This window comes from Triturus cristatus, chromosome 3_1 (assembly GCF_964204655.1).
Source record: "Triturus cristatus chromosome 3_1, aTriCri1.1, whole genome shotgun sequence".
Classification (NCBI taxonomy): Eukaryota; Metazoa; Chordata; class Amphibia; order Caudata; family Salamandridae; genus Triturus; species Triturus cristatus.
This window is the reverse complement of record NC_140583.1, coordinates 3,175,662-3,202,213: the sequence shown is the minus strand read 5'-3', so window position 1 is coordinate 3,202,213 and position 26,552 is coordinate 3,175,662. Positions and strand designations below refer to the sequence as shown.

The following is a 26,552-nucleotide window of genomic DNA, read 5'->3' as shown; positions in this document are numbered from 1 at the left end:
GGTTTGCTACTCTGAAGGTAATTGGGAGCACTGCTACGTCCGTTTTGCTTATAAGGATTGTGACGATATCTTCAGCAGTATTTGTGTGTACTACTGCTTAAATTAGTTGTTTCTGTTCCTTGGTCCGGCTAGTTTGCCTTTATGGCTAAAAATATTAACAAAGCTGTGGCCAAGGGGGGCGCGGGGACTTTGGACGCCTTTTTGAAGAAAGCTGAAACTGTGGTTGCCAGAGAAATTGCAAGTGTCGAGAGGAGGCTTTCCCTGGAACCAGGACTATCGTCTAACCATGGATCGCAATTGAATGCCCCTATTAATGACATTGATGTGAGCTTGCCTAGTTGTCCATCTATTGTAGAGACTGCACTAGAAGTGAGAGACATTGTTGTTCCTTCTGTAGTAGATTGTACTGACGATCTTCATCTCTCACCTCGAACTACTCGCTCTGGTCAATCTCGAGTATCAATGTCTGCCACTACTAACTTAAAAATTGGTAAAAGAAAAGCGACCAAGGGTCCAAATGGAACGCGTCAAAAAGTAAAACAATCTAGGACTGTAAAGTCTGCTATTGAGTTAGTTCCACAGGATTCCACATTGGCCCCTTTGGCACAGGGGAATAAGACGATTGGGGCAGGTGCGAATGTTGCTCAGGTTCCTGTTGTTTCTGCTGGTTTTAATTTGATTGATTTTTTAAAGCTTATGGATGAGCAATTGAAGGTTTCTTTGACTCCGGTTTTGAATAGACTTGATAAAATTGAGAATAGACTTACTTCGATTGAGCGCCATATAGCTGGTCAGGAAACAATCTTAAACACTCGTAATCTACTGGATAAACCCACCCTAGCAGGAGTTATTTCCAGAGTATCCGACCTAGCTGATTCCATGATATTTACCACTGTAGGTGTTACTAACCAATCTGCAGTGGCTGCTGCACCACCTGTTGAACCACCTGGGGGTGTTAACTTGAGCTCTCGGGATGTCCCAAGGAGAGTAAGCTTGACAGGTAATCAAAGGTAATCAAAGAATATCCTTTGCATTTGCCACCAGAGGCTTGTCCGTATACTGTCATTCTGGCAAATGTCCCTCCATCTACTGATGGGAAGGAAGAAAATTGGTCCTCTTTGAGGAACAAAGCCCTACATTTTTTAGCTGAAAAGACAGTTTTGGGGAGCCACCTTTTTAAGTGTTTTAAAATGGTAAGAAGGGTTCCCTGGGTGGGGAAGTTAAATAAGACACTTAAGGGCGACTGTGTAGTCGTGAGTTTTAGCTCTCCGGATTTGGTAGCTAACATCTTTAGGCAGGCAGGAACGTCTAGATTACACGATGATTATGTGAACATCCTCCCATTGGGGTTCTTCTATCCACCTCACTTACAGAGACGGGGCGGGAATAGTGGCTACAATGCCCAACCTGTCCCTGCGATTAGACCACTGGCCTTGAGTAACAGATATGAGGTCCTTAGTTCTCTGGACACAAATGACTGACTTCATGTAGCGCACAGCCAGACTATGGATATTGAAGTCAGTGGAGTGTGTATGGAAAACGATGGAAGTGCGATGCCTGCAAATGATAATACCGGTTCTTATGGTTCGGGTGTTAGTTCCGTTACCCGAATGACTGATCGGGATAAGGGTATTAATCGGCTAAAAATTAAGTTCACTCCAGATAACAAGGTTAACGCTTCTGCTGGCACACTTAATTATCCGCCTGTAAGGGCTCTGGCTAGGGAGGAGGTTACGGACTCCTCCCACCAACCTTTGGTTATGGGTAATAGTGTGGCCAATGTATTAGCAAATAGGGTTACTGCTTTGTCATGGAATATAGCGGGGTTGAGAACAAAAAGAGAGGATACAGTTTGGAAGTCATTTCTCTCTTCCTACCATATAATTGCCTTACAAGAGACGTGGGAGGCCAGAGATCCCTTTTACCTGGATGGGTTCCAGTCCTTTATTAAATACGCTGTCCCTTCTTCCTCGGGGAGACCCAGTGGTGGTCTCTTGTTATTATTTAGTCTTAAGCTATTGTATAGCACAAAACTTGTTAAGACTAGTTCACCCAATATATTGGCGGTTAAGGTTGTAGGTGTCAACCTCCCATCAATGTTAGTTGTGAACTTTTATAATTCATTTACGAGGACGGACGAATTGGAGCATTTAAAGGCTTTATTTACCTTTTTAGAGGATTTCGATGCAAATAATGTTACCCCTTATTATTTGTTATTGTTTGGCGATTTTAATATTCATTTAAGACAATCCAATTGTTTTGGAAATTTTGAGCAGGCTTATTGCCCGCAGGAGGAAGCCCTTTTTGATTTTTCAAAAGGTGGGATGTTTCTAGACAGTATTGTATCTGCTTTTAATTTACTTATGCCATTGCAGAATTTAGTATCTCCTGTGCCTACATTCACTGGTCAGGGTAACAACAGTATTATTGATCATATATTAATTTCCTGTACTATGAAGGGACTGATAGGACCTTTTTGTGTCACGGCTAATGTCCTTAGTGCCCACAACCCACTATCTTTGGAATTAAATATTAATGATGTCTTTAGGCCTACTCATATGTCTACAATTTCTAACTCAAACATAGTCCCCACTAAACAGGGAACTCGTTTGAGATGGGAGGTTATTACTCCTAGTGATTTTTTTGAGAAATTGTATCACAGTAATCTGGAGGATTTTAATATTTGCCTAGCGATAGAATCTAAACCAGGGGATATTCTTGGTGCTTTTGAGCGAATAACCAGCCAGATTATGGACAATTTAACTCTCGTTGGGAAACCAAGACCTAAGAAGCATAAAAACTGGTTTGATCAGGCATGTAGTAGCGCGCACTCTACTCTCTTACTGGCCTTAAAAGACGGCGCTAAAGATACCAGTAGGATTGTGGAGGCAAGGAGATCCTTCAAAAAAGCACTAAAGGCAAGGAAATCTTGCCTGAAAAAATTGGCGTGGGAAGAATTGTCAGACGCTAGTGTCTTAAAAAGTAGTTCCCAATTTTGGAAAGTAATTAACAGCCCACTTTTTAATGAAATGGAAAATATTATTAATGATTGTCTTATTGCCCCAGATAAATGGGTGTCTCATTTTAGTGGGCTTTATTCTGAGATTCCTGACCAGAATCCTGTAAATTTTGGGGATACAAATCTGTCATCGAAAATTAATTTTACTGAGACTGAAGTTCAGGACGCCATTGAATCAATGGCAAAGGGCAAAGCACCCGGCCCCGATGGTGTCCCGGCGGATTTGTACAAGGCAGATTCCAATTACTGGGCGAAACTTCTAACCTTAGTTTTTAATGCGGCAGCAAAGGAGGGTGTCCCCCGTTCTTGGGGTAAGGCCGTGATAGTACCAATATTTAAAAAAGGTGCAAGAGAGGATCCGGCATGTTATCGGCCTATTTCTCTTCTTGATTCCGCAATAAAAATAATGGGTAAAGTTGTCCTAGCACGGTTAACATCATGGCTGGAGGATAACTCCATTATTTCGGACCTACAGTATGGTTTCAGAAAGGGAATGAGCACGGTAGGCCAATGCCTTAATTTGCATCTCATCATTGGGAAGTATACGATTGCGAAGCAGGGGGTCTTACATTTAGCATTCATGGACCTATCGACTGCTTTTGATTTGGTTAATCGCCAAAAACTATGGGCTTCCCTGGCAACTATGGGTCTTGACCCTGTGCTGATTTCCTTTTTGGCACTTATACATGAAGATACTACTGCGGCGGTCCGTTATAATAAGGACGGGAATCTAACTGATGCCTGGCAGGTGAAGCGTGGGGTGAGACAGGGGTGCATTCTTGCCCCCCTGCTTTTCTCACTCTATATTAATAACCTGGGGGATGTTTTGTCTTCATCTTGTAAAGACATCCCAAGAGTAGGTACTAAGTTGATTCCCGCGTTGCTGTATGCGGATGACACGGTCTTATTGGCTAGAACTGCAAGAGGCCTTCAAGCCCTTTTAAATGGTTTTAACGATTTTATGGTCTCTTTGGACTTAGTAATGAATTTTAAGAAATCCCATTCTATGACAATAGGAGATGGAGCTGCAAAAAAGGTTAAATTCTTCTGCAATAAGCAGGTGCTAACAAAAGTCCAGACCTTTCCATATTTGGGGGTCACTTTTGATGACCGAGGATCATGGGTCGCGCAACGCGCGCAGAAACAGAATATCCTCGCCAGGGCAACTGGAGCATTGTTGGGTTTTGCAAAACGGCTGGGATGCAAGCCCTTGCCCGCGATTTTGAAAATATACAACGCTACGTGCGTGCCTATGGCCCTGTACGGTAGTGAGGTCTGGGGCTATGCATCCGCAATGGAGATTCAACTAATTGAGAATGCCTTTTTCCGGAAACTTTTGTCATTGCCTGTTTCTACTTCAATTTTTAATATCCATGAAGATTTGGGGGCTGAGTATCTAGTGGACCAGATTGCCGTTGCCCCTTTAATGGGTTGGCTAAGGGTTTGGGCGCAGCACCCACCAACCCTAAACCAGCTCATTATACAAGATTGTCTGGTCCTTGACAAAGCCATGTGCATTCCCTGGCTACGATATATTAAATCTAAGATGGAGACTCTTGGCTGCCTAGAATTATTTGAGAGACCATGTGAGCTGTCCAAATTGAAAATAAAAGACTTAAAGTCTCAGTTCATGTGCAGGGCAAAGTTGCAGAGAGAAGGCGAGGAAGTGTGTAAACCGTCTGTTAGGAGATTTGTCATGTTAAGTATGGGCAATGAGATTCAGCCATACTTGACTTATATAAATAACCCTTTTCATTTGTTTTTACTGATTAGGTTTAAACATGACATGTTACCCTGGCTCCTAGCACACCCGAAGGGCTTTTTTAAAGAGGGCACTTTGGGCCCCTGTCCATGTGATAACGCCTCCGAACAAAATACGCTGCATATGATTTTTTGCTGCAAATTTTACACTCTGTTACGTAAGAAATTTATTTGCCCAATTTTTAAGAACTGTCACTTTGACCAAGTAAGGCCCGCCTTGGTATTTCTGCAAATGCTGGGCTCTCCTCTTGTCTGTTTTGGAGTTGCCAGTTATCTTTCAGGGGCTATTAGAAGTAGAAATCGAATGTAGTTTAATATATTTTAGCTCTATTCTTTTTATAACGTTTGAGAGTCCGAGACCAGGCCTTTTTTATCTTCTTTCTTTTGAAATCATGAAATAGTCTTTTAAATTTTGGCCTGTTTTATATCTTGTAACGCTATCGCCAATTATCTGTTTAAACATATTTTTATGTATATTTGTGTATTTTGCATTGTTTGAATTTTCTTTGCTAATTATCTTTATATGTAACTATTTGCAAATGAAATTTTCTGTATGCTTTGATGGTTTTAATTATTAACCGAATAAAGCTATTGTTGACTGACTGACTGACTGACTGGGTACAATCAATTGCACCCAACACACGTGGGAAGCAAGCAATGAGATAGAAATCTATAGCTGCCCTTTGTCTCATGTCCAGTGTATGGGGCATTCGTATGTGGTGTGGGCTCCTGCATTGATGCAGCTCAGTACCTGATACAAGCACCGCGACTGGCCTGCCTGAGAGATGCCCACAAGGTCACTTGAAACCGTTTGGAATGACCCCATCGCAACAAAATGAAGAGCAGAAAGAATATTGAGATAGACTGGAATGGCATGGGAGATAAGGTCACAGAGTTAAGTTCCTGCTCCCACTCAGATAGCATCTCCAAGATGACTTCTGGAGGGAAACAGGATCTGGCCCTGACATCTTGGCTGGATATCCCAAATAGGTTGATCCTTTGTCTGAAGATCCTTTCTACTCTCCTCCTCCTTCTCCTCCTCTTCCTCCCCCTCCTCTTCCTCAAGTCTTTTTGCCGCATGGCAAGTGGCAGAGCAACAAACACATTCAGCGACATGTTGAAAGAGTTTGTTTGTGTCTGCTCTGCATTCATACATGCTGCAGGGCTGGGATTGGCTGTTGGGCTGCAGTGTGTCAGCTAATGCATGGTGGGGGATGGTAGGCATTTGGACAGATGTTTAGCATTGAGGAAAAGGATCAACCGGCCAGAGTGCGGCTATTCTGGCCCAGAAGCGAAGATTCCGGCCCGGGAGTGGAAATTCTGGCACAAGTGCAGAATTTCCATGCAGGTGCGGAAATTCCGTCCCGAGTTTGGAAATTCCGGCCGAGTGCGGACGTAAAGTAAGGAGTCGTTAGTGATTTCTGTGAATACCAAAAATCGTAAGTGCCTTCTGTGAATACCAAAAGTAGTAAGTTGAGGATTTTGTCTCAGATTAGTTCTGTGAATCGACGCCTGTATTTGTTACCTCCTGCCTTCTTATGAGGTAAGACAATGTAAGATCTGTCAAACCTTTTCTTCTGAAACTCTGAGGGATAGAGAGGGGAAGCTGCTTTTGTGGCTCCAATCCACAAAGCAACAAAAGTGATAATTCATCCAGACCACACAAAAGATCCAGGTCTCAAGATCATACCCTGGGCTGCGGCAGGAAAAACCTCAAACCCTTCCAGGAGAGTAAAGGCTATAAAAAGGAGAAGCACCATAAAGCCTCCTCAGAGTCTGCAACATCTGTTCCCACCTCTTCTGTGAGAAAGTAGAAAGAACGTTCCAGAGCCTCATCCACAGATTCTACAAGGAAAAAGGACAAAAAAACATTGTCGATGACGTCAGCTACTGGATCCTCGATGACCACAAGTACTAAAGTCACGTCGTCAGCTCCATTGACGGTAGGAACGACCATTTTGGGGGCCATACCGTCGACGAGAATCTCATCGTCAACATCCATCTTCGTTGAAGAAGAAGATGCCATGGACTAGCGCCCCGTCGACGAGCATCCCATCGGCAACCTTGTCGTCAACAAGCTAACCAACGACAACATTGACGATGACATCGTCGACAGTAACACCAGCAACGACAGCTCCGTCAACTACGAATATTCCCTCTTCAGGGTTGATGGTACCAACACCACCTTCGACGACGGTGAATAAGACCTTTCTTCACCGGGATGTCTCATCCTTCGAAAAAATCTCCTGGTTGCCTCCCTCACACCAATTGGACTTCCAACAATGATGAGGATGAAGATGAGGATGGCAATGGGGCATATGGGATGGCGCATAGCCCGTCCGAGCTGCATGTGAAATGGGAGGACAAAGAGGATGAATATGAGGATGAACAACAATATTATCAGCCATATCTGGTTCCTTCACGCCATTATCAACCTTATGGCAATCCCACGAGCCTCTTCCTAGAGACATGGCGCATTTACCAATGTTTTTAATCCATAACCTTCAAGCCATGTTAGCGGACTATAGGCAGAGATTTCCACCCCAAGATGTCCATATTGAGCCACTGCCACATCCGCCGCAGCCCCCAGCAATGCCAGCCTTACTCCGACTGTTGGAGGGAGGACCACCGGGGAGTCGGAGGGACTACTCCGGGCACCTTCCTACCGCAACGTTATAGCCGAGCGCCGCTGAGAAGCCTCCTAGGAGAGTTCCTTCTCCTATAATCGTACTAGGCCCAGTAACACCACCACACAGGACTCCGTATCAGTTGCTTGTCTTGGTTCTTTATATAAAAAGGAGCGCGTTCAATATGTACAGTGGGATCGAGAGATCCAGTAAGAGTCTCAATGTCTTGGAAGGAATAGGGTAGCGGGACAGTCTTAGTACCAACCAGGTACGGAAGGGCTCTGCGCCAGACCTTGGATGCTGGTCTCAGAGCGGCTCGGACGTGGAGAGCCGCGACGGCATCAGCAGGGCTCGGGTGGTAGTTCCGCTTGGGTCGATGGTCTGTTGCAACAAGGTCGGGCCGCGACGGCGTCAGCAGGGCCCCAAAGGTTCGTGAAGGTCTTGTAAGCACGATGGAGCCGCGACGTCGTCAGAAGGGCTCAGCAGGTAGTTTCAGGAAGAGTCTTTCTCCGTAGGGTCAGCCGCGATCCGATCAGCAGGGCTCTTGACTCCAGGATACAACTGACATCTTGTTGTCGGGTCGCCCCAGATATAGGTCTTGAGCCCTTTGATGTCCGGACCCTTGCGCCCAGGAGGGCGGAGAGGCCGGGTAGGGCGCGGCCAGACGCCCAGCAGGAGAGGCGCCAGGCCCCAGAGAGCTGTGGGGCGATCGCACCTAGGTGTGGAAGGACGGTTGGGGGTCCCATCGATACTGCCCTCCGCCGGCAGTGGGAAGGGCTCACGTGGTATCCCCCGTGCCAGGGTTTGGCGCCTCGATGTCGGGCCTCGCTGGGACCGAGGCCGGGTAGAGCAGGGTCACGGAGGTGGTCACGTGGGGTGACGTGTAATCCAAGATGGAGGAGCCCCGAGGTGCATGGGACCTCGTGCGGCTGAGCGAGGGGGAACAGGACCACGCCACGAGGCCGGCTCCAACACGCGTCCCCCCCAGCTGAAGGCAGGGAGAGTCACCCATCTCCTTGGGGGTTCTCCTCGCCGAGGCGGAAGAATCGGGACAGGCCGTCAGCATTTGCGTGGTCGTTGCCGGGCCGGTGTTCCACGGTGAAATCCATCCCTTGCAGCGAGATGGACCATCGCAACAACTTGGGGTTCTCGCCCTGCATTTGCATGAGCCACCGCAAGGGCCGGTGGTCAGTCTGGACCCTGAAGTGGGTGCCGAAAAGGTAGGGCCGGAGCTTCTTGAGAGCCTATACCACAGCGAAGGCCTCCCGCTCGATGGTGCTCCACCTCTGTTCTCGTGGCAGCAGTCGGCGGCTGATAAAGGCCACAGGTCGGTCGAGGCCCTCGGCGTCCATCTGGGAGAGGACCGCCCCAACCCCGTACTCGGATGCGTCGGTCTGCACCACAAATTCCTTGCTGTAGTCAGGGGCCTGTAGCACCGGGGCAGCACACATGGCCGCCTTGAGGGCTTCAAAAGCGGTCTGGCAGCGGGGCGTCCAGTGCACCACCTTGGGCTGTTTCTTGGAAGTGAGCTCCGTAAGGGGGCCCACAATGCTGCCATAATCCTTAATGAATCGCCGGTAGTAGCCTGTGAGGCCTAAGAAGGCCCGGACAGCGGTCTGGGTTGCGGGGGGCTCCCACGCCTGGATGGCATCGACCTTCAACTGGAGGGGCGCTACCCGGCCACTCCCCACCTGGTGGCCCAGATAGGTCACAGATCCTTGACCGATCTGGCACTTGCTGGCCTTAATTGTGAGCCCGGCCCTTTGGAGAGCGGCCAGGACTTCGCCGGGGTGTCCCAAGTGCGCGGCCCAATGGTCGCTGAAGACTGCAATGTCGTCGAGGTAGGCCGCGCTGAAGGTTTCTAGCCCGGCCAGGACCTTGTTTACCAGCCTCTGAAAGGTCGCTGGGGCGTTCTTCATACCGAAGGGCATCACCCGAAAGTGGTAGTGCCCATCGGGGGTGGAAAAGGCGGATCGTTCCTGGGCGCCTGGAGTGAGCTTGATCTGCCAGTACCCAGCGGTGAGATCAAAGGTGCTTAGGTAGCGGGCGGCCCCTAAGCGATCGATCAGCTCGTCTGCCCGGGGCAGGGGGTGGGCATCGGTCTTGGTGACTGCGTTCAGGCCCCGGTAGTCTACACAAAATCGGAGTTCCGGAGAAGTACCGGGGGCGGCGGCCTTCGGCACCAAGACCACCGGGCTGGCCCACGGGCTGTCTAAGGGCTCAATGACTCCGAGGGCGAGCATCTTGGCGAGCTCGGTCTGTATGCAGGCCCGGACTCGGTCAGGTACTCTGTAGGAGCAATGTCGCACAGGGGGGCTGTCACCGGTATCCACGTCGTGTACGCACCAGGGGGTCACCCCGGGCGTGAGAGAGAAGAGGGCAGCGAAGGGTTGCAGCAGCCTCCGGCAGTCATGGCGCTGTTCTGGGGTCAGCGTGTCGGAGAGGTGGACTCCCTCCAAGGAACCGTCTTGGCCCGAGGACCCCAGGAGGTCGGGCAGGGGCTCGGAGTCGCTTTCGCCCCCATCATCAGTAGCCAGCAGCAGGCTTAGTTCAGTTCGGGCAAAGTGGGGCTTGAGCCGGTTGGCGTGCAGGACCCGGAGGGGGTTCCTCGGGGACTCCATGTCGACTAGGTAGGTGACGGGGCTCTTCCTCTCCACCACCTTGAAAGGCCCGGTCCACTTGTCCTGCAGGGCGCAGGGGTCCACGGGTGACATGACCCAGACTTGGTGGCCTGGCTCGAACTCGATGGTCGAGGCGTTTGCATCATACCAGCGCTTCATGTCTTCTTGGCTGGCTTCGAGGTTGGCTTCTGCCAGGGCCCGGAACTTCCGAGTCTGGTTCCGCAGGGTCAGGAGGTACCGGTAGACGTCGGGCGGGGGGGCATCTGGGACGTTCGCCTCCCAGCCCTCCTTGACCAGGCTGAGGGGCCCTCGGACGGGGTGCCCATACAATAGTTCGAAGGGGCTGAAGCCCAGGGATTTCTGTGGTACCTCTCGATAGGCGAACAGGAGGCAGGGCAGCAGGACATCCCACCTCCTCCGCAGGGGCTCTTCCAGACCCTGGATCATCCCTTTTAGGGTCCTGTTGAACCGCTCGACCAGTCCGTTCCCCTGGGGGTGGTAAGGGGTAGTGAATCTGTAGGTGACCCCACATTGTTGCCAGAGGGATTTCATGTACTTTGAAATAAAGTTCGTACCCCTGTCGCTCACCACTTCTCGGGGGAACCTCACCCTGGAGAAGATGCCCATCAGGGCCCGGCCCACCACTGGAGCTGTCACAGTGCGGAGTGGGATGGCCTCAGGGTATCGGGTGGCGTGGTCGACCAGTACCAGGATGAAGCGGTGTCCTAGGGCGGTTCGAGGGGCCCCACGATGTCGATCCCCACTCGTTCGAACGGGGTGTGGACGGCTGGAAATGGTTGGAGGGGGGCTTTAACTCGACCCCCAGTTTTTCCGCTAGCCTGGCAGGTCTGGCAGGACCGGCAGTGGTGGTCCACGTCTCTCCGCATTCGGGGCCAATAGAAATGGGTCACTAGGCGGCTGTAAGTCTTGTCCCGCCCGAGGTGTCCGGCGAGGGGCACGTCATGCGCCAGGTTCAGGAGGAACTCCCGGAACCGGAGGGGAACCACCAACACCCGGCCGGCTCCCAGCTCGGCGACTTTTGCTCGCTGTATAGTAAGTCATTGTCCCAATAGACCCAGTGGGTTCCCGTGGGGTCCCCCGAGGCCTGGGCGGCCGCTTGCTGTCGGGCCCCCTCGAGGGACGGGCAGGCCTTCTGTTCTTGCTGGAATTGTTCGCGGGTGGGGCCCCCATCGTGGCGCCACTGAGCCAGCTGGGGGATCTCGCTGAGGGAGGCGGCCTCGTCGGGAGACAGTTTGGACGGCCCGGCCTCATCATCGGGTCCCTCCGTGCCACAGGAGGGTGATAGTTCTGGGCCCGTAGGCTGGTCAGTGGCCGCGGCAGCGGCGGGTTGGGCGGTCATGGACCGGGTGGTGGCGCAGGCCCACTGAGGCAGCCCTAGCAACCCCAGATGCTCTCGGCGCTCCACCTGGGCCCAGGGGGAGCTCTCTAGGTCATTCCCCAGGAGGCAGTCCACGGGGGCGTCGTCGCGGACAGTCACTTTTAGGGTGCCGGACACTCCTCCCCACTCGAAGGGGATCCTGGCCATCCGGCACATGCTTTCGGTGTTGTCCGCGGTCCGGACAGGGCATAGGACATGTGGCAGGATTTTTTCGGGGGTCACTAGGTGGCAGCGGACAGCGGTCACGCTAGCCCCAGTGTACCGGAGGGCTTCGGCCCGTCGTCCGTTGATGGTGACCCACTGCTGGTACTTCTGGGTGTTGCTTGGGATGGCCGCTCGGGGCACCATTTCTCGGGAGCCCAGGCAGACGAGCGCCATGGCAGCTGGTTCCCACTCGGGGGACCCGTCCTCACGGTTTTCCTCCTCTTCTTCTCCTTCCCCCAGGGCAGCGGCGGCTATTTGTCGGGGAGGGGGCCCAGCGGTCCCGTTTCGTCGGTTCACGGGGCAGGCCGGGTCGCTCGCATAGTGGCCGGTCTGCTGGCAGCCGAAGCAGGTCACTGGTGGTCGGGGTCCCGGTCGGGCGATGGGGGTCCCCCTTCGGCCCAGGGTCGGGGACGTGTGGTTGGCGGCTTGGCCTCGTGGCGGGCTTCTGGGCGGTCCGGCCGGGAATTCTCGGCTGCGGTGGGACCCCCCTCCTCCGCCCTGCTGGCGAGGAGGTCCCGTGGTACTCCTTTGGTAGTCCCCCACGGGGTTCCGGGGGACCCTTGTGTTGACCCATCGGTCTGCTTCGGCGGCGAGCTTCCGGGGCTCGGTCAACTTACTGTCCAGGAGGTGTTGCCTTAGTTCTACAAAGCAGTTGTTGGCGAGGTGCTCCCAGACAATGAGGTCGAACAGTTCATTGAACGAGGTGACCTTGCTCCCTTTTATCCACCCTTCAAAGGCCCGGCTGAAGAAGTCCACGTACTCGACCCATGTGGTACCTGGGAGCTTCTTGCAGTCCCGGAAGCGCTGCCGGTACATCTCGGCTGATAGTCCGTAGCGGGTGAGTAGGGCTTCCTTCATGTGATCGTAGGAGGTCATCACTGCGTCGGGGAGTTGCAGCAGGGTATCACGGCCCTCGCTGAGGAACCTCCCCCATAGGCCGGCACCCCAATCCTTCCGGGGTACCCGATGGGAGGTCATGGCTACCTCGTAGGCTCGGAACCACTGCTGGATGTCGTCGTTCTTGTAGTACTCTTTGACGACATCCTTGGGGATATGAACCTTTGGCTCGGTCAGTGGCAGAGCGTCCCGGGCCCCGGGGGTGCTGGTCTCCCCCGTTTTGGATTTCAGTTCGAGTTCTTTGAGGCTCCTCTCGTGCTCGAGGGTTAGCCGTCTCTCTTTGAGTTCCCGATGCCGTTTCTTTTCCTCGATGTCCTCTTGTAGCCGTAGTTGCTCCAGGGCTATTTTCTTCTCCGCCAGCTGGAGCTCGCCGTCCAGCCGGAGTCGTGCGAGGTCCATTTTGTGTGCCCGGACCCTCTCCCGTTTTCGTATTTCTTCGTGGGATAGGCTGGCTTCGGGGATGCCTCGCCCCCCATCTGTCGGGGTTGTGGTCGGCAGGTTTTCGTCCCGGGCCGAGGTCCCTTCGGTGCGGGGTGGAGTGGCCTCGGCTTCGGCCCAGGCTTTCAGGGCTTTCTGCATTTCTTCCTTGGTGCCCAATCCTGTGGTTGGGATCCCTTTGTCTTTGCAGAATTGTTTTAGTTCTTTGTGGGTGTATTCTTCCAGCTTTTCCAGCTGGAAGGTTGCGGCCACGGTTGCTTCTTGGCCGTCCATGGTTCCCTTTTTCCGTCTGGTTAGGTAGTGGGTGCGTTACTTGCTTGTACGATTGCGTCTGGCTCGGATCCCGTCGCTGGCCACCAAATGTTGGAGGGAGGACCACCGGGGAGTCGGAGGGACTACTCCGGGCACCTTCCTACCGCAACGTTATAGCCGAGCGCCGCTGAGAAGCCTCCTAGGAGAGGTCCTTCTCCTATAATTGTACTAGGCCCAGTAACACCACCACACAGGACTCCGTATCAGTTGCTTGTCTTGGTTCTTTATATAAAAAGGAGCGCGTTCAATATGTACAGTGGGATCGAGAGATCCAGTAAGAGTCTCAATGTCTTGGAAGGAATAGGGTAGCGGGACAGTCTTAGTACCAACCAGGTACGGGAGGGCTCTGCGCCAGACCTTGGATGCTGGTCTCCGAGCGGCTCGGACGTGGAGAGCCGCGACGGCGTCAGCAGGGCTCGGGTGGTAGTTCCGCTTGGGTCGAGCCGCGACGAGGTCAGCTGGGCTCTGATGGTCTGTTGCAACAAGGTCGGGCCGCGACGGCGTCAGCAGGGCCCCAAAGGTTCGTGAAGGTCTTGTAAGCACGATGGAGCCGCGACGTCGTCAGCAGGGCTCAGCAGGTAGTTTCAGGAAGAGTCTTTCTCCGTAGGGTCAGCCGCGATCCGATCAGCAGGGCTCTTGACTCCAGGATACAACTGACATCTTGTTGTCGGGTCGCCCCAGATATAGGTCTTGAGCCCTTTGATGTCCGGACCCTTGCGCCCAGGAGGGCGGAGAGGCCGGGTAGGGCGCGGCCAGACGCCCAGCAGGAGAGGCGCCAGGCCCCAGAGAGCTGTGGGGCGATCGCACCTAGGTGTGGAAGGACGGTTGGGGGTCCCATCGATACTGCCCTCCGCCGGGAGTGGGAAGGGCTCACGTGGTATCCCCCGTGCCAGGGGTTGGCGCCTCGATGTCGGGCTTCGCTGGGACCGAGGCCGGGTAGAACAGGGTCACGGAGGTGGTCACGTGGGGTGACGTGTAATCCAAGATGGAGGAGCCCCGAGGTGCATGGGACCTCGTGCGGCTGAGCGAGGGGGAACAGGACCACGCCACGAGGCCGGCTCCAACACCGACCAACAAACCTACCATACCGCGCCCTCCAACATAGGCCCCTGATGAAGAAAACCCCTTTTCTTCTGAGGATGAAAGAGAAGAAGGAGAGATCCCGGATCCACACCCACCGCCAGATCCCTGGGATGACTATATCATTCCTACACCTCCTCCTCTGGCACACCACCCAGCAGACTCACCTCCAGAAGACATCGGGGGGGTTCCACAACAAGATTGCATTCTCCATGATTTTAAGCGGAAAGCCATGAAATCTGTTCGTATGATCCCTATAATAGATTATGTCTGTCAGGAGGGAGTAAAGATAGTGAAAACGCCGGCCTCAATAACACCAGTGCTTCCTCGAATAGCCAAGAAGTACAGGGCCCCTGAAGATTCCCCTTCTTGCCTGACGGTTCACCCAAAGCCGGGGTGTGTCATTTCGTAGGCGGCGCAGAGTAGATTGAATAATCTGGCTACCCCAATCTCGATTCCTCTGGACAAGGAGGGATGCAAACTGGGTGTTATGGGTAATATCTTTTCATCCATGGCTGCAGTTACCATACGGGCAGTGAACACTGTGGCTATCATTGGCCGTTATGACCGACACATGTGGTGGATATGGGAGCTTTATTGGACCTCATCCCTGATAGAAAGCAAGAGGCGAGAAAGATCCTTATGGAGGATGAAAGAGCAGCCTCGGAGACCATTGACTGTGTTATCGATATAGCTAACACAGGTTTCCGACAACTGGTAAGTGCAGCAGTGTTGAGATGCCAGGGATTGTTGAAGGCCACCACCTTGAGACTGAAAGTCCAAACAAAAATCTTAGGCATGGCGTTTAGGATGGAGATTCTTTATTTGGCAAACACATTGTTGAGGCGCTAATCTCCATAAAAACGGACACTGACACAGCAAAGTCAATCACCACCATCCTATATAGAAAGATGCCCTTCAGAGGGGGGAAAGGATGAGGGTTTTCTGCATAAAGAGGTGGTTTTCAGAGGCAACAGCAATACCAACCTTATCAGGCTCAATACAGACAGACCTATTAGCCTTCCTCCATCCGGCAATCTGCTGCAGCTGGTTTCACTCATCAAAAGGGCTGCAAGAGAACACCGTCCCAGGGGCAGGACAACAGAAGGAAGCAATTATCAATGCCGGGTACTAGCTTTCACCATTTTTCCCTCTTGAGGGTGTGCAGATTTGCACTTTCTACCAGCAATGGGAGAGCATAACATCAGACCAATGGGTATTGGATCTAATTGCCTTTGGTCATGCTCTGGAGTTCTCATGCAAACCTCCAACTACTCCATGCAAGGGAACCCCTCCCCCTCGTCTTCACTTATTGCACAAGGAAGTAAAGATCATTTTCTCTAAAGGAGCAATTGAGGAAGTTCCATCTCTACAAAGGGGTCAGGGTTTCTACTCCCGTTTGTTCCTAATAATGAAAAAATCAGGGGAGTGGAGACCAATACTGGATCTCTGGAATCTCAACAAGTACCTGAGAAAACAAACTTTCAGGATGGTTACTTTAGCGGAGAACCTGCTTTGCCTCAACAAAGGAGACTTTATACCTCACTCGATCTAGAAGACGCATATTTACACATCCCCGTCCATTGGAAACACCGAAAATTCCTCAGGTTTACGGTAGCTGGTACCCATTACCAATTTTATAGTTCTCCCTTTCGGCCTCAAGTTAGCACCCAGAATATTTACAAATGCCTCACACCAGTGGCCCCGGCCTTATGTTCTTAAGGTCACCAAGTATTCCCCTACTTGGACGATTGGCTTCTGAAGGCACCTACAGCAGATCAAGCGGCCAGAACCACGGATGCTTGTCTCTAGCTATTCAACAGACTACGGCTAACAGTGAACAACAAAAAGTCTTAGGGCCAGATGTACGACCATTTTGCATGTGCAAAATCGTTCGCAAAATGATCTGCGCATGCAAAAATGGCCATACACAATGTACAAAAGGCACTCGCAAATGACAAAATAGCGCTGCGAAAAAGCAACCGCTTTTTGCGTCCCAAAATAGTGAATCGCAAATTGTGACTCACAAAATTGCATGTACGGCGTAAATTGTGATTATGCGCAAATAGGCCCATTTGCGCATGTGATTTACCACTAACCAGAAACAGGTGATAACTAGGCCGAACCTATAAAAACCAGGATGTAATCGCAGTGGCTGGTGGTGTGTCTGAGAGTGCGCTTTTGGGTTTTTCCATAATTTCCTAGACGCTATGCTGTACCACATCCATCAACACATATGCATGCCCAGGGATGATGAGGAACTAGATAAAACAAAACTCAATTTTTACAGATTAGCAAGGTTCCCACAAGTCTTAGGGTCCTTAGATGGGTCCCATGTGCCCATATGTCCCCCATCCCGCATTGAATACATCTTCCGTAACAGGGAAAGCACACATTCCCTCAACATCCAAGTTGTGTGTGACGCTAAAAATATCATCACAGACATTGTAGCCAAATTCCGTGGAAGCACCCGTGATGCATACATTTGCAGAGACAGTGGCATATACCAAAGGTTAGAAAGAGGTGACTTTGATGATGGATACCTCCTAGGTAACAATATTACCAGTCCCCAGATAAATGTTTTAACACTTGTATGTCTGTAAGCATGTCATCTCACCATCATATATCTCACAACAGGTGACTGTGCGTATGCCCTGCGGCCATGGATCCTCACGCAGTACCTGTCTCCTAACAGTATAAATCATGAAAGGCGGTACAACACGGCACACAGGCGCGGATTGCCCATGGAGGTGTCTGACACTGATTCGGAGGATGAGGACCCTGGTCCATCTGCCCTACATCAAAGGGATGATAGCGCTGCAGGAGAGTGAAAAAGGCGCAGGGACCAGATTGCCAACAACTATTTTTAAATGTATGCACACATTATTTACCCACTCTCCTATACATAAGACAAACAAATTGTGACTATCAATTGGTGCTTTATTGTGCAAGCATCCACAAACACACTAAGGACAACCTGCCCATCAGAAAATATAGGCATAAACTACAAAGTAACCGTGTTGTGGTTACATCCCCACAACATGCCGGCTGCTGCTACTGCGCATCACAGGTGTCTCCGTAGCTGACACCTTACTAGCTGTGCCACCCATGGCATCTCCACCAACAATCAAATTTGTCTGCAGTGTTTCCACTGCTGCAGTGATCTTCTCCAGGCCACGAGCACCATCCCCAGTGTAGTGGCCCATCTCCACCTGAAGCCCCAGGGTGCGCGGGCTGTGTTGGCTTGTTGCATGAGCAAGCCTACTAATGGCCAATTTGAGGCCCCTGCTGCTCTCCATGCTCCTAAGCCGTGCCCCTTCCTCTGCCCATTCTTCGGCTAGGTCTGCAACTGTGTTTGTGAGGGTATTCAGTTTTGCTTCCAGCTGGGTCTGATTTTCTGTAAGTTTCTCAGTAATCATGCAGAAGCCCTGTGTCATCCTTACATTCATTTGTCTCTGTGTCTTATGTTGCAGGCGCTGTATTTGCAACATCGCCCGATCCAGTGCTCCAGACATGAGAAAACTGGCTGCTCCAGGACAGACTTTGCATCCTCCTTAGGGACTGCTGGGTTGGTTGTGACATCCCCACCCTGGTAGCCAGAGAGCGTTGGCATGATGGAGTCTGCTGTGAGGCTGATGTGACACTGGCTGTGGCCTGCAAAGTTGTTGGTGCCTCAGTTGCTGGGACTTCTGAAAAACTGGGCCCACTTGTTTCTCCCACATCCTGCTCTTCCTCCGTCTGGTCTAGCTCCTGGCTACCCGCAGTGTCATCAGCACTGTGCTCTCCTCCCAGTGGTGTGTCTATGTGCCAAAAGATGAAAGAAGAAATAAAATATGTGAGTCACTGTTTCAGTGGTGTTGCAATGTTTATCAGCTCAAGTCATTTTTTAACTACACTGTATATGTCACAGACTACATCTACCATGATGCAACATTAGTGTTGTTTGTTTGGTGGAAATTGATGTATGTGTAGGAGAGTAGGGTCTGCTATCCTATGGTCACCCCAAATTTTTGCTTTTTGCTTCACTGGTTTTTGACGTATTGAGGCTGTGGGCCTGCTAATCAGACCCCCAGCCTGCTGTTCTCTCTGCTAAATTGACACTATGCACTTTTGGTGCATGACCCATTGGAACTGGATCACCCTGTGAGCCCCTGTACTAGTGCACCATTGGTACCCAGGGCATTGGTGTATCTGAGGCCTACCAGGGGCTGAAGCATGCATTGTGCCACCCCTGGCCTGGCCTAGCAATTTGACACAACTGGCTGATCACTCAGCTGGGGTAAGTTGGTGTATCCACCTCTTACTTAGGTGTAGTATGCCTATACCTAACCTTAAATGGGACACATGTTAACCTATAAGTCACTCCTATGGCAGGCCTTAACAATCCTGAAGGCAGAGTGCTTGGTTTCATGTGAGATGGTGCTCTGGCATGAGCTGAGCCTGTCTGCAGTAGTCGGAACAACTTCCTTCTACCGTTTCCAGATATCGCCATACCATATACTCTTAAGTGCATTATGAACCTCGCAGTTAAATGCTATCTTTGGTTTGGCTTTATCTAAACATGTCGAGTAAGGTGTCATACGAATTGGAATACTAACCCCTCGCCAATTCTGGCGACGGGGTTAGCATTCCACCCTCCTAGAGGGACACGACATGTACAGAGCCTGAAACCCGGGTAAAATCAGACAAAGCCTCAGCTCCACAAAATGGACGCTGCCACCACAGACACAAGTCTGCCCTCCTGCTGCTGGGAGTCCTTCCAGCTTGGGAGACGTGGACAAAGGGTTTCCTGCCAGGGAAGGTGCGAGCATCACCCCAGACAGGATTTTGTGTATTGGTCAGGTAGGGCTTGAAAGGAAACAGACATGCCTGAGGCTCACAAGGAGCCTTGGTGCATACGCCAGTTCAATCCGGTCCTGGGGCACACCAGCCCCAGACCTGGGGCGAGCTGGACAAAGGATTGGGGGTGTAACCACCCCCCTTCCTGGTCCCACCCTTAGGGAGGGACCTAGCAGGTAGTCCGGCCCCTAGAATCCGCTTAAAGGTAGGAGCTGTGTCCCAAGACTTTAGACATCCTGGAATCAACTTACAACTAAGAAGAAGACGGGAACTTCGACGTTCTGCTGCACAGAAGACTGAAGGAAATCTCCCCTATGGTCAGGGAGTGGCCATCTTGCTAACGCAAGCACCATCCAGCTAATCGACGTCTCCTTTGCCGCCGCCTCCTGCCGGAGCCCGAGCACAGAGACCGACAAGGACTGGACCTCCAGACCTCTCACCGCCCGATCCACAGTTCCTGCAAAGAAGGAACCCGTGGAGGCACCGAGACCCGTGGAGCCAGCCACCTTGGAAGACACTCGACTAGCTGAAAGCGCGACAACAGAGGCTCCCTCCGAGTTGTGCTTTGGGTCCTGAGAAGCCCAACATCCGAACAGCATCTGCACCAAAGGTGAGCCTTCCAGCATCTCCACGATCTGCGTGGGGCCCCTCTGCACTCCGCGACTCGACGCGCCTAACCGGTTACTGGTCCGTTGACTAGTGGCCATCTTGGCGACCATCTTGAAAAACTACGACGCTGGTCTAGTTGCTCCAGACTGGCCCCTGCTTCCCTCCAAAGGAGCAGCCCCTCTGACCTTGCTGGTTAGAGCTAACAGCTTTCTTCACTTCCTGAGACTCCTGCTTTTGCCAAGGCTTGTTTGCTTCTTCTGAGTCGCCGACAGCGAGAGCCTGCGTGGGACAGCTCGTTAACCGACTCCTGGACGTCGTCGACCTTCAGGGACCACGTGGCTGCAGAGACAAGCTACATCTCTTCACCTGTTTGCACCCGACATCGCCTGGTACCTACCTGGTGCCACGCCGGTCACTGGCTAGTGACTGTGAACACTGTCCCCTCTGCTTACAGGTCTTCTACACTTCCGATCCATACTTGGATCCACCGCATCTCTTCTGGACCGACCGCCTGCAGCATCTTTGTCATCAGGCTCCATTGAACAGATAGACGAAACCCGACGCACTTCGAGCCCTATGCACCCGCTTCCTGTGGGTGAGGTAAAGCTGGCACTCTGGTGCACAAGTGTAGAGTAACATCTCTAATGTCTAGGTTTGAAGTCTTGAATTCGTAGTTCCACCAGAAGACCCTTCTAGCAGTAACTTTTGAACAATTACGCACTCATTGAGAACCTATGGGCACCCGCGTGTAACTTTCCTCACTGCACACGTGACCCGTGGACCTCCTGGTCACTAACTAAAGTTAGCTCCTTGTAGGCCCAGCGATTCTAGAGGCCCTAGGCCTTCTCCCTTTCCTGTTCGTGGTACTTATACCACTATTTTAGTATATGGTTTGAGCGGCCACCAGGGCCTATCCATATAAAGTGCAACTTTCGCATATTGTGATACTTTCTTGTTTAACGATTTGTGCTCCTGTGCTCATAAAGAGTCTAGGGGATACTTTGAGTAATAAATACATATATATTTTGAATATATATCTGTGTGATGTCCTTTCATTGGTATACAGGGGGGTTACATATGGTAAAACAGCTTGCTTAACATGCCTAAACGAGTTTAGCCTAAAAGACTGCTTAGCCTACGCTACCACTAGGGCAGCTGGTCCGAAAAGGTTGACTTACAACTACACCATAAGGGTTGCTTGGCATGGTACAAGGTGGTCACTTTAATTAGTGAACAGCATATACGAGGCCAACTTCTCAAATTGGTGAGCAGCGGTTGGGATTTGAGCTTGCTGTTGTTTTACCTCTGTAATCTCTTTGTTACCAATTGAAAGATCATACAGGTACCTTTAGGTACATATAAAACAAGTTAGTTATATACTTAAGTTCTACTGAACTTAGTTGTTGTAGAGCAAAGGGAGTAGCACGCCCTGACTACAACTACTAGATAGGTTTAGTAGGAAAACCCAAGTGTAGGTAGTTGCAACACTTCCACCCACACTTAAGAGCAATGGCTGGGGCAGAGGTGTCCAAGGTACCCATCTCTGTCGAGAGTGACTCCCAGAGGGCACCATCCATCTTTGCTACCCTAAACCAGAACGAGCTCAGGCAGTTGGCTAATTCCAAGGGCCTTAAACAGCCCAGGAACCCTACCTCTGCTGAACTCAGAGAACTCTTGCAAACTGATGAAGATCAGAGAGCTCTCAAGAAAGCCTCCCAGTTAGGCCCCTCAGGGACTGGAACAGGAGGCCCTCCTTCTGAAGATGCTACTGAAGCACCCCTTCCTAACAGTCGCCCCTTAGGTGAGAATCAGACTACAGATGATGAGGATCAGCATAGGGACGAGAATGACAAGGGGGATGAGTCTGATAATAGTAGTGATTCTGATGGGAGAAATAGCCCAGTGCCAAGTGTTATACTTGGCACAGCTAACTTAAGACTATTTGGGAATGACAATGGGTTCCCCCTTCGAGTTTCCCCAGTGGACTTAACCAGGTGTTTGGGAGACAGAGGAATCACTCAGGTGACTCTAATGCCTCTCATGCCTCTAGAGGCTCTCAGGGTCAGTCCAGAAGAAGGATGACTAGCCCTCAGAGGAGGGAGCATGAGGCCAGAATGCAGGAAGCTCAGTTGAGAATCAGGAAACAGGAGCTAGAAGTAGCCCTGATGGAAGAGAAACTGAACAAGGCTAGGCAACCTAGAGAGAGTGGGTCTATACCCACTGGTGGCAGCATTGTCCCGAGGGACAACGATAGGGTCTTTGATAATAGGAACCTGTCCAAGGTTGTGCCCCCCTACAAAAGTGGGGATGATATCCACAAGTGGATGACTGCTCTTGAGAGAGCCTGCAAAGTACAGCAGGTTCCTGAGGACCAGTGGGCAGCAATCTTATGGCTCTCCTTTGAAGGTAGAGGCAGAGATAGACTCCTCACTGTTAGAGAGGAGGATGTCAGAAACTACAGAGCCCTGAAGAGTGTCCTGGTTGATGGGTTAGGCTTAACCACTGAGCAGTACAGGTTAATGTTCAGAGATACCCAGAAGGCACAGACTCGGGACTGGTCTGAATATGTTGAATGTGCCACTAAGGCTTTGGAGGGTTGGTTGCTGGGAAGTAAGGTTTCAGATTATACAGGATTGTACAATTTGATGATGAGAGAACAGATTTTAAATAACTGTCAAAACCAGCAACTGCATCAACACTTGGTTGACTCGGATCTGACCTCTCCCCAAGAATTGGGAAAGAAGGCAGACAAATGGGTCAGAACCAGGGTTAAGCAAAAGAACCAGAACCAGGGCCAAGGGGGTGATCAGAAGAAAACAGACCAAAAGGGTAATGACTAGAAATCCAAAGACCAGAAGTCTTCAACAGGGCCCCAAACGGATGTATGATATTACAACGCGGGTTTTTACCACGCGTGCAGTTACATCGCATGTGTTACAACGCATGCGATGTTACAACGCTATGCCATTAGAACGCAAGTCTTTACATCGACTTGCGCTAGATGGCGTGCTGACATTAAAAAAGTGTAATTTACTATTCCAACTCCAGTCCACTTAACAGTAGGGAAGGTGTTGGGATAGTAAACTACACTATTTGTAATGTTAGCACGCCATCTAGCGCAAGTGGATGTACAGACTTGCGTTCTAATGGCATAGCGTTGTAACATCGCATGCGTTGTAACGCATGCGATGTAACTGCACAGCGTGGTAATAACCGCGTTGTAATGGCTGTTCCCCCCCCAAACTAGTACTAATGAGGGTGGGTCCCAACAATCTAAAGGAAAGAAGAAAGAAGGTCCAAAGAAACCCTGGTGCAAGTCTTGCAAGAATACAACTCACTGGACTAGTGATTGTAAGAAGGGTGGAGCCCCCAACACTGTTGCCCCTAAGGCACCTGCTCCCAGTAGTACTGTTAGTAGTGTTGGTCCCCAGACAAAGGGTGTAGTGGGAATCACTATGGGAACTGAAGGAGATTCTGACCTAGACAGAACCCTTACACAGGCAGTCTTGATCTGTGATGGGGACATGGATTTGTCCCTGACTGTGAGCCCCAGTAATCTGGGCAAGTACAGACAGACTCCATTGATCAATACAAAAGTGGCTCAAGCATACAGGGACACATGTGCCAGTGTCACTATGGTGACACCAGGTTTTGTGGATCCTGGACAGTACATACCAGGTGAGAATTACCTGGTGACCAATGCCAGCAATACCACTACTTCCCATAGTGTGGCAGTTGTTAACTTCTCATGGGGAGGGGTAACTGGCCTCAAAAGGGTTGTGGTTAGTGCAGACCTCCCAGTAGAATGTTTGTTGGGCAATGACCTAGAGAGTTCTCTATGGTCAGAAGTGGAGTACAGGACACATGCAGAGATGTTAGGTATATCACCACATGTCCTTGCTGTGACCAGGTCACAGGCCAAAAAGTGCCTTACTGAACCTCAGGTCTTGGATCCTGCAACAATGGACCAAACACCTTCCAAGAAGAAGAACAGGAGGGTTAAGGCTGTGCCTTCCCCCCTGCCTCCAAGTGATGATCAGTCTTCCCAGGAGGATGATCTCGAGAACCTTGAAGGAACTGTCCCTGAAGAGCTTGAACCTGACCAGGTTGAGTTTCTGGGGGCAGGGGGACCTTCTAGGGCTGACTTGGGGCAGGCTCAGTTATCCTGTCCATCTCTTGAACCCCTCAGACAGCTGGCTGCTGCTGAGGCTGCTGGGAATGCTCAAGGTACCCATAAAGTATATTGGGATGATGGGCTCCTTTATTCAGAGGCTAGAGACCCAAAACCTGGTGCAACCAGGAGGTTGGTTATACCTCTGCAATTTAGGGGTTTCCTTCTTACCTTGGCCCATGATATTCCTCTAGCAGGACACTTAGGCCAGAACAAGACTTGGGACAGCTTGTCCCTCACTTTCACTGGCCTCACATGAATGAAGATACCAAGGAGTTTTGTCGCTCCTGTGTGACCTGCCAAGCCAGTGGCAAATCAGGTGGCACAACAAAGGCCCCCCTAATACCACTACCTGTGGTGGGGGTTCCCTTTGAAAGAGTGGGGATTGATATTGTGGGTCCCATGGATCCCCCCACTGCATCTGGGCACAGATTTATACTGGTGGTAGTGGATCATGCCACCAGGTATCCAGAGGCAATTCCCCTTAGGACCACAGCAGCTCCTGTTGTGGCCAGGGCCTTACTGGGAGTCTTCTCCAGAGTGGGGTTTCCTAAGGAGGTAGTTCTGACAGAGGTACCAACTTCATGTCAGGATACTTGACAGCTATGTGGAAGGAATGTGGTGTCAACTACAAGTTCACCACTCCTTATCACCCACAATGCAATGGGTTTGTTGAGAGATTCAACAAGACCCTAAAGGGTATGATCAAAGGATTACCTGAAAAGCTCAGGCGAAGATGGGACATCCTTCTACCCTGCCTTCTGTTTGCTTACAGAGAGGTCCCACAAAAAGGAGTTGGCTACAGCCCCTTTGAATTGGTATTTGGGCACCCTGTAAGAGGACCCCTATGTCTGGTGAGGGAAGGATGGGAGTTACCTCTCAAAAAGCCTAAGCAAGACATAGTGGACTATGTACTTGGTCTCCGCTCCCGGATGGCTGAGTACATGGAGAAGGCATCTAAAAACCTTGAGGCAAGCCAGGCCTTACAGAAAGCTTGGCATGACCAAAAGGCTGTCTTGGTTGAGTTTCAGCCAGGACAGAAGGTATGGGTGTTGGAGCCGGTGGCCCCAGCAGCACTCCCAAGACAAATGGTCTGGACCCCATACAATCCTGGAAAAGAAGGGAGAGGTTACCTACTTGGTGGACCTAGGCACTCCCAGGAGTCCCCACAGGGTACTTCATGTTAACAGGTTAAAAGCATATGTTGACAGGGCAGACATGGGCTTGCTCATGGCTACAGACGAGGGACAGGAGGAAGAGAGTGACCCTCTCCCAGACCTGTTGTCTCAGAACCCTGAAGATGGTTCAGTTGAAGGAGTGACCCTTGGAGGCAACCTCACTGAGCATCAGCAAATTGAATGTAGACAAGTTCTACAATCATTTCAGCATATGTTCTCACTAATACCTAGTCAAACTGACTGGTGTACCCATGTGGTGGACACCGGTGACAGTCTTCCTGTGAAGAACAAACTTTACAGACAACCTGACCATGTCAGGGACTGTATAAAGACTGAGGTACAAAAGATGCTGGAATTGGGTGTCATTGAGCCCTCAGAGAGCCCCTGGGCTAGCCCAGTGGTTCTGGTCCCCAAACCTCACACTAAAGATGGCAAGAGAGAGATGAGGTTCTGTGTGGATTACAGAGGACTCAATGCTGTCACTAGGACAGACGCACATCCTATTCCAAGGGCAGATGAGCTCATAGATAAACTGGCTTCTGCTAAGTTTTTGAGCACATTTGATTTGACAGCTGGCTATTGGCAAATCAGGTTAGCTGAGGAGTCTAAGGCCAAAACAGCATTCTCAACCCCAGGTGGGCATTATCAGTTTGTGGTGATGCCCTTTGGTCTGAAGAATGCACCTACCACCTTCCAAAGGTTGGTGAATCAAGTCCTTACTGGGTTGGATGACTTTTGCGCAGCATATCTTGATGACATTGCTGTCTTTAGCTCCACCTGGGAGGATCACCTGATCCACCTGAAGAAGGTACTTGAGGCTCTGCAAAAGGCAGACCTCACTATCAAGGCTACTAAGTGCCAGATAGGGCAGAGTAAGGTTGTGTACCTGGCCCACCTTGTAGGTGGAGGCCAAGTTCAACCACTGGAGAGTAAGATACAATCCATCAAGGACTGGTCTCCTCCCACCACCCAGACTCAGGTCCGAGCTTTCTTGGGCTTGACTGGGTACTACAGGAAGTTTGTTAACCCCTTGGGTGCCAGGCCTTTTCCCCCTCCTGTGCCTGGCGCTTCATTAGCGGGTGGGTTTCATGACGAGATAGTCTCGTCATGGGCACAGCGCGACTGTGCTCCATGACAAGACTATCTCGTCATGGGCACAGAAGAGGTTAAGAACTATGGGTCCAAACAGATGCTTCTGAGTTGGGTGTGGGAGCTGTGCTGTCACAACTTTATGTAGATGGTCAAGACCAACCCATTGCTTTTATTAGCAGAAGGTTGACCCCCAGAGAGAAGAATTGGTCAGCTATTGAGAGGGAGGCCTTTGCTGTGGTATGGGCCCTGAAGAAGCTGAGGCCATACTTGTTTGGCACTCACTTCAAGATTCAGACCGACCATAA

At 50.9% G+C, this 26,552-nt stretch overlaps 1 long non-coding RNA gene across 6 annotated transcripts in view; it reads left to right on the top strand.

Annotated features, from left to right (window-relative positions):
* LOC146859567 (uncharacterized) overlaps nt 1-18,225 on the top strand; it is a 92,456-nt gene extending 74,231 nt beyond the window's left edge. For 4 of the 6 annotated variants that reach the window (XR_014979306.1, XR_014979304.1, XR_014979308.1 and 1 more), the window contains one exon: nt 17,832-18,225. This is a non-coding gene — a long non-coding RNA (uncharacterized LOC146859567). Of the gene's footprint in view, nt 1-16,995; nt 17,231-17,831 lie in introns of all 6 variants that reach the window. The other 2 variants (XR_014979307.1, XR_014979309.1) reach the window with 1 other exon arrangement.
* Nucleotides 18,226-26,552: the final 8,327 nt, after the last annotated feature.